This window comes from Triticum urartu, chromosome 2, assembly GCF_003073215.2.
Source record: "Triticum urartu cultivar G1812 chromosome 2, Tu2.1, whole genome shotgun sequence".
NCBI classification, from domain to species: domain Eukaryota; kingdom Viridiplantae; phylum Streptophyta; class Magnoliopsida; order Poales; family Poaceae; genus Triticum; species Triticum urartu.
In genome coordinates, this window is record NC_053023.1 from 198,184,331 (window position 1) to 198,192,831 (window position 8,501).

Consider the following 8,501-nt stretch of genomic DNA (forward strand, 5'->3'; position numbering starts at 1 on the left):
TGCACCGGCCGCCGCTGCCCCGAGCCGGCCTCCGCTCCTTGCCGCCTCGGGTCACGTCCGGGTGCCCTGCGCCTGCGGCCGGCTCCCGCATCCGCGCCCACCTAGCTGCGTCGGGCCGACTCCGCCCGTGGCCGCCTACTCGTCGCTGCAGTCAGCCCCGGCCGTGTCCCTGCTACTGCCGGCTCCGCGCCATCCCGGCCTCCGACTGCGCCCCCGCACCCGGCTGCTCGCTCCCGCGCCTGTCGCCTGTGCCACCCGCCGGATCCCGCCCCCGACGTTGCCCGCGCCTGGCCGCCTCCTCGCTTTGCTGGCCGACTCCCGCGCGCCCATTGGCCGGATCTCCGCTCCCAGCCCGCGTCCGCGTCCTTACCCGGCCGCCCCCGCGGGCCTGCTCTGCCTGCTCGCCGCCCAGCGCCTCCGGCTCCTTCCCGCGGGTGCCCCCGCGGCCGGCTCTTCGGTCCACCCCCGCGCGCGCGTCGGCCGACTGCGTCCGTGTGCTCTTGGGCCGGCTGGAGAGAAAAGAAAGAAAAGTCAACCGCCGGCTGCTAGCCCAAAAGAGAAAAATGATGATGAAGAGCTGCGTTCGACTGCTCAAGGCCGGCTGGGAGAAAAAGAAAAAGGTCGGCTGCCCGAGACCCGGCTAAAAAAGTCAGAGGGACCGACTGCCCATCCGGCGCAAAGAAAGCAAGAAAATTCAAGTCCTGGCTGAGGAAAAAAAGAAGAAGAAAATCATACATCCGACTGCTCGCGTGGAGTCAGACAGACAGAAAAAGAAAGAGAAAACAGAGAGGCCTGCTGGTTCAGCAAAGTGCGCCGGCGGAAGGAAAGAGAAAAGAAGTGGCCGGGTGCCCAGCCAGCTGACTAAAAAATGTCCGTTCGGTTGCCGACAACCGGCACAAGAAAGAAGAAAAAGGGTGCTGCTAGTCGCCTCGCCGCCCGGACGGCTCGGCCGCGTCCCGCTTACCCCCTGGCCGGTCAGGCTCGACCGGCTGGACCCTCCTCGAGTGCCCGAAGGCTCGGGGGCTACACCCAGCGGGCGCGCTGGTGCGCCCCCGAGAAGACGAAGACAAAGTAGTTGCGAGGAGATCCGGCCCGACTGCTCAATAGTCGGCCCGAACTCGGGGGCTACACCCAGCGGGTGCGCTGAAGCGCCCCCGCGAGGAAGAAGACAAAGTAGTTGCCGGGAGATCCGGCCAGACTGCTCAGCAGTCAGCCCGAATCTCGGGGGCTACACCCAGTGGGTGCGCTGGTGCGCCCCATGGAAGATTGCAGACAAGAGAAGAGTTCTGCCTGGCTCCCAGCAGCCGGTAGAAGAGAGAAAAGAAGAAAAAGGGCGCTGCAAGACGCCTCGCCGCCTGGCCGGTCGAGCCTGACCGGCCAGACCCGCCTTCGAGCACCCGGGGGCTCGAAGGCTACACCCAGCGGGTGTGCCGACGCACTCCGCGAGCGCTGAGCCGCGCCGACTGTCTTCGACAAACTCTGCCTCGGCTACACAAAAACCAATGTGAGCTCCTCACCCACATATTTTTGCACCACGCAAGCACGGATAACCCCGAGCGATGCTCGGGGGCTATCTCCGCATTTCATTACAGTTGCATCACTATTTGCCCCGGCGCCAGCCAGAGTTGGCCCGGGGGCTGGCCGCTTGGCCTAAGATGTTAGTTCCTGCAGACGGCTTAGTAGCGTGCGCGGTACCAAAGGCCCACTCTTAGCCACATACCGCAGAGCGGCTGTCCGGCTAGCAAGAGTGAACGCTGGAGGCCACCCACGCGAAAAATGCCTGGGAAGAAAAACGGTTCGGGTGACCCGGCTGTTTCCTTTACAAGTATCTACTTGGTTGAATCTGCTCCCAGACTCTGAGTACTGTACACTCCACTTCGCGGCCCACTCTCAGCCACAGACCGCAGAGCGGCTGTCCGGCAAGCAAGAGCACAAGCCAAAAAGCGGAGGGGGCGCGAAAAAGATTAAGGGGGCTCGGACGAAACCGAGTCGGCACCCTCCACATAAATTTGCAATGCTAAAAGTAAACATTTGATATATCTGCGTGGACTAACTTTGTCTTTTTGCACGACCATTTCCGTGATGAACCCCCCTCCTCGCTCAGAGGCTCGAAGACTACATTAACACCTACCAAGGAACCTCCGCCCAACTTTGCCAAGTTGCCCGGAGGCTCGGGGGCTACTGTCGGAGTTATTGGCGACGGGTACCCCGAAGACGGCGAGACAATAAATCGAGACATCGGGGCTAGCAAAGCCCCTCAGTCCGACTGCCCGACCGCTCTTGCCGGCTCCCTGTCCGACTACTCTGCCCGGCCGGCTGCCGACTGCTAACTGCGCCGACCAGCCGGCTACCAACTGCGCCAACCAGCCGGCTGCCGACTGCAGCCCTACCCAACACCGACAAGACACCGACGAGACAGCCGTACCGCGACGCCATCATGTATAGTGTCACCTGTCCCTAGGCACTATTCATGAAGTGACCCAGGAGACATGTGTGACACCCCCACCATGCCTCTAGCTAGCTAGCTACCATACCACTACCTAGCTTACATCCTAAGTTACTACACACTATAAAAGGAGGCCTCATCCATCCATCCACGAGGATGGACTCACGCACACACACACACACACAAGCTAGCTAGCTAGCAAGAGGGCTAGCTAGCCAGCCATCCACACACATGTATGAGCACACACCCATTCGGCCATGCACACACTTGTGCTCATCCGACCACCCGCATATGTAAAGCCAGATGCATATAGCACTAAGCTAAGATACAGCTCCAGGAGCACTCTATACCACATATACCAGATATACTCAGACATGCAAGAGTAGGGGTGTTATCTCTCCGGAGAGCCCCGAACCTGGGTAAACTAGCGCGTGCTACTCGCATACCCGTCCCTAGATATTCCGGCAGCAATCTTACCCTCACACGAAGCCACCTCGTGGCATCTGTCCTCTTGCACCCCCCATGAGAATACCACGACAGGGACTACACCCAGTGGGTGCACTCAGCGTGCCCCCACTGGTTTGGATTCCACTCGGTCGGTCCACCCAGGCCGAGTAAAAAAAAGGGAAGTGCTCAGACCCCAACCGACTGCCAGCAGTCGACTGCGGTCTCGGGGCCTACACCCAGCGGGTGCACATGGCGTGCCCCCACTAGTGTGGATTCCACTCGACTGCACCCAGTGGGTGTACAATCTCGAAGTGCAAGACAATGAAAGATTGCGCAAAGGAAAATATTTGGGTATCATATCCTAAAAGAACAAGTTCAGTCGGAAGTTGACTTACTTGGACATTGGCTCGAAGAGCCGCGCTGGCATCATAAGCAGCCTGACTGCTTTCGTGCACCGCCTTCACCCGCTCCATCATTATGCCAGCCTGACGAATAGCCTCCGCAGCAGCGTCCGACTGGCTTTTTGGAACATGATGAGTGGCAACGAAGGGGACGGACGGTCCAGACGCAATGGCTTGGAGATCTGAGGCATGAAGTTGGATGGTTGAAACAAGCTTTGGAGCAGTCGATGATGCAGGACGCGAACTCGACACTAGGTCAGCAAAGGTTACAGAAACCTTACTCGCATCTTCAAGCCGTTGAATTACCTGCTCCGCCGCCGGCTCCGACTGGGATGTCTTGCTAGCTATTGCCTTCTTCTTCCTGGGCCTCAGCGGCACATCCTCGTCATCATCCAGAAGCTCAATGACATTGGGAGGGGCTGCAAAGAAATCAGCCGACCCCAGATGAGTCACCAGAATTTAATCGACCAAACAATCGAGAACAAGATCACGAGGATTGTACCCGGGATGGAGGTGACTGCATCTTCCATGTCCTCATCTTCATACTGACGGGTGGAAGTCTTGGAAGTAGCAACACTACAGATTTCAGAATTCAGTCGGTCATGTTTGACGAAATGAGTCGACTCAAATCTAGATTCATACTAAAACAAGAAATTAAGTCCAACTAATACCCGGAAGCAATGGGGATGGCCACTTTGATATTCGGCAAGGCCTTTGGCGGTTTGGACGGCGTAGCTTTCGGTTGCTTCGACGCCTTTTCAGTCGGCGCTGGAGAAGAAGTTAGAGGACGCTTCGATGACTGCCCAGTTTGTGCGGGCGCTTGCTGGATCATGAGAAAGCTTGGATCGTTTTTCCCTACGAGGAGGAGAGTCGACCTATTCTTCATCACTCGGGTCGTCGCTGTCCTCGTCCTCTTCATCGTCAGAGTGCCACTCGCTGCTTTCACCTTCACTCTCTTCTCCCTCTGGGTCCTGCTCCTGCTCCCTGTTGGGCGTCGAGTACATCTCAGTCAGGGCCTAGAAGACAACAACCAAGATAGGAGACAGTCGGATCACAACAAATAGCTATTTGATAAATCAGTAAAACACTCGACCATGTGGAGTCATACCTTGTTGGTCTTGTATGAGTTGTTGAGTGGAGGAATCCTCCGGGATCCCCTAGGGTTGTCTTTGTTGCTAGTAATACTCTTCAGCCACCCTTCCAACGTAGCATCATCGACTTCCTCTGGATGGATCCGAGTGGTGTCGTTGGTGCCTGAATACATCCACATCGGATGGTCACGAGCTTGAAGTGGTTGGATGCGTCGCCTGAGGAAGACCTCCAATAGATCCATACCGGTTACCCCATCACGGACAAGTTGAACTACTCGCTCAACCAGCACTTTCACTTGCGCCTTCTCCTCTGGGATCACTTTCAAAGCAGAGGGCTTCTCCACTCGGGCCATGGAAAAGGGGGGAAGTCTAGTAGACTGACTCGAAGTCGGCTGGTCCTTGCATTAGAACCAGGTCGACTGCCACCCCCGGACTGACTCAGGAAGGATCATGGTTGGGAAAGTACTTTTACTCCTCAGCTAAATCCCAAGACCCCTGCACATCTAAATCACTTGCGACCTCTCATCACTCGGGTTGGCCTTCTTGACCGATTGAGAATGGCGTGTGAATATGTGCTCGAAGAGCCCCCAGTGTGGCCGACAGCCCAGGAAGCTCTCACACATGGACACAAAAGTAGCAAGGTACACGATGGTGTTCGGGGTAAAGTGGTGGTGTTGCACCCCAAAGAAGTTCAAGAAACCTCGAAAGAAAGGGTGGGGAGGCAAGGAAAACCCGCGGTCGACGTGAGTAGTGAGGAGAACACGCTCACCCTCCTGTGGCTGCGGCTCGGTCTCGTTTCTCGAGAGTCGCGCCGATTCATGGGGGATCAGGCCCCCTCGACCAGGTCGTCGATGTGGTCCTGGCGGATCGTCGAGCGAATCCAGTCGCCCTGGATCCAGCCCGGCGGCAGGCCGGCCCTCGAAGAAGATCTGCCCTGGCCAGACTTCTTCCCCTTCCCCTTCGCCGTCGCCTTCTTCGCGCGCTCCAATGCCACCGTCTTCTCCTTCCCCATCGCGGCAAGCAGAGCTTGAACAGGGCGGCGGCGCTGGAGTAGGAGCAGATGCAACGGAGATAACTGAGAGGGAAAGAGAAGAATGAAGACGCACTGTTCAAAGAAAACCCCGATGCCATATATGGGGCCGCTTCTGAGTGGCTGACCTGTGGGTCTGGACGACCCAATCAAATCCCGCAACAGTCGCGCATGAGTTACGTGGCGAAAAAGGTGGCACGATGATCGAGGCGGCCTCACCTAATCCCTTCCGATTACTGCGGCCTCCCCCGTCTCGCGCGCTTCCCCAAAATCCAAATCCCATGATATCCGCGCGCAGCAGGGCAATCTGTCAGACGAAATATCTTCTCCATATCAGTACTCAAGACATCACAGTAAAGTTCACTCGGCAGATTCAAGAATGGATCAAGGCAACTGAAAAGGAGTTGAGATCATTATGGTTGTTCACTTGGTCACAATAAGTCAATACCGGAGCACAAAAATTGAATCAGAGGAATTCTCAACTCCTTCTCCACTCAAGCCCCGAACCATTCGGGGGCTAATGATGAAGCTATGTACCTAGGGTAGGGTCATAGGCTTGACCTAGACTTCCTCCCCAAGGACATCACCCTAAAGCCAGCAGCATTCAAAGGGTACCATCATCCACTCGACCAGAGACATTCCACTCGGAAGAATCAATGTCACTCGACCGTCACAGAAATCACTCGACAAACAGGAGACCTGAAGCCACTCTACACAGCAACGATCGGGCGTTTACTCATAGACTTAACTATCATTTATAGCACTTTAATACAGACGTTACCTGTAATGCTCCTTCTTTATGTACATTGAACCACGCATAACGGAGGGGAGCTGGGGTCCTGGCGCACTCTATATAAGCCACCCCCTCCTCCAAGACAGGGGTTCGCATCTTTTGTAAACATGCACACACATATAATCCAGTCGACTGCCTCAGGGCACCGAGACGTAGGGCTATTACTTCCTCCGAGAAGGGCCTGAACTTGTAAACTCATGTGCACAACTACTCCATAGCTAGGATCTTGCCTCCTCATACCTACCCCCCATTCGATTGTCAGTCTTAGATCCACGACACCCCCCAAGCCCAATCCATATTGGGAAGGGGGCCAGCCCCCCTTCCCTTCTCTCCCTCTTCCCTTCCTTTCCCCTCCTAGTTGGACTAGGAAAGGGGGGAACCTACTCCTAGTAGGAGTAGGATTCCCCCTTGGGGCGCATCCCTTGAGGCCGTCCGGCCCCCTCCTCCACCCCTTTATATACGGGGGAGGAGGCACCCCATAGACACATAAGTTAGTATCTTAGCCGTGTGCGGTGCCCCCCTCCACAGATTTCCACCTCGGTCATATTGTCGTAGTGCTTAGGCGAAGCCCTGTGAGGGAGTCCTGGATTAGGGGGTGTTCGGGTAGCCGGACTCCAGGACTATGAAGATACAAGATTGAAGACTTTGTCCCGTGTCCGGATGGGACTTTCCTTGGCGTGGAAGGCAAGCTTGGCGATGCGGATATTCAAGATCTCCTACCATTCTAACCAACTCTGTGTAACCCTAAACCTATTCGGTGTCTATATAAACCGGAGGGTTGTAGTCCGTAGGACATCAACTCCATATACAACAATCATACCATAGGCTAGCTTCTAGGGTTTAGCCTCCTTGATCTCGTGGTAGATCTACTCTTGTACTACCCATATCATCAATATTAATCAAGCAGGAGTAGGGTATTACCTCCATCGAGAGGGCCCTAACCTGGGTAAAAACATCGTGTCCCTTGTCTCCTGTTACCATCCGGCCTTGACGCACAGTTCGGGACCCCCTACCCGAGATCCGCCGGTTTTGACACCGACATTGGTGCTTTCATTGAGAGTTCCTCTGTGTCGTCGCCTTTAGGCCCGATCTCTCCATTGATCATCAACAACGATGCGGTCCAGGGTGAGACTTTTCTCCCCGGACAGATCTTCGTCTTCGGCGGCTTCGCACTGCGGGCCAATTCGCTTGGCCACCTGGAGCAGATCAAAAGCTACGCCCCTAGCCATCAAGTCAGGTTTGGAAGCCTAAATTACATGGCAGACATCCGCGGAGATTTGATCTTTGACGGATTCGAGCCACAACCAAGTGTGCCGCACTGTCTCGCGGGGCATGATCTAGCTCTGTCACCGAAGAGTATCCCGGAGGCCGCAAACGCACCAGCTCTGACCCTTAATTCGGAGCCAGTTGTGTCAGTCGAGGATGAGCGGTTGCACGTCACCTCGGGGGCTGCGATCTCAAAGGCAATCGAGCCGAACGCCGGCCCCACACTTCGCGTGACTCACGACTCCGAGGATCCGGACTCCTCTCCGGACTCCGAACCCCCCGTGCCCCTGCCGATCGAATCCGATTGGGCGCCAATAATGGAGTTCACCGCCGCGGACATCTTTCAGCACTCGCCTTTTGGCGACATCTTGAATTCTCTCAAGTCTCTCCCTTTATCAGGAGAGCCCTGGCCGGATTACGGTCAGCGAGGATGGGATACGGACGATGAAGAAGTTCAAAGCCCACCCACCACCCACTTTGTAGCCACTGTCGACGATTTAACCGACATGGTTGACTTCGGCTCCGAAGACATCGACGGTATGGACGACGATGTAGGAGACGAACAGGAACCAGCACCTATAGGGCGCTGGAAGGCCACCTCGTCATATGACATATATATGGTGGATACTACAAAAGATGGAGATGGCGATGGAATAGCGGGGGATGACACCTCCAAGAAACAGCCAAAGCGCTGGCGTCAGCAGCGCCGCTCTAAATCCCACCAAAGCAAAAACGGTGATTCCGGCACGGGAGATAATACTACCCCGGATAGCGCCGAAGAACACCCACCACAGCAAGATTCGGCACAGGAAGATGGAGAAGCCAACCCTCATGAGAGAGCGGCAGACTGAGAGGTCGAGGATGATAACTATATGTCTCCCTCCGAAGACGAGGCAAGCCTCGATGACGACGAATTCGTCGTACCATCAGACCCCGCCGAACAAGAGCATTTCAAACATAGGCTTTTAGCCACGGCAAGCAGCCTCAAGAAAAAGCAGCAACAGCTTAGAGCTAACCAAGATTTGCT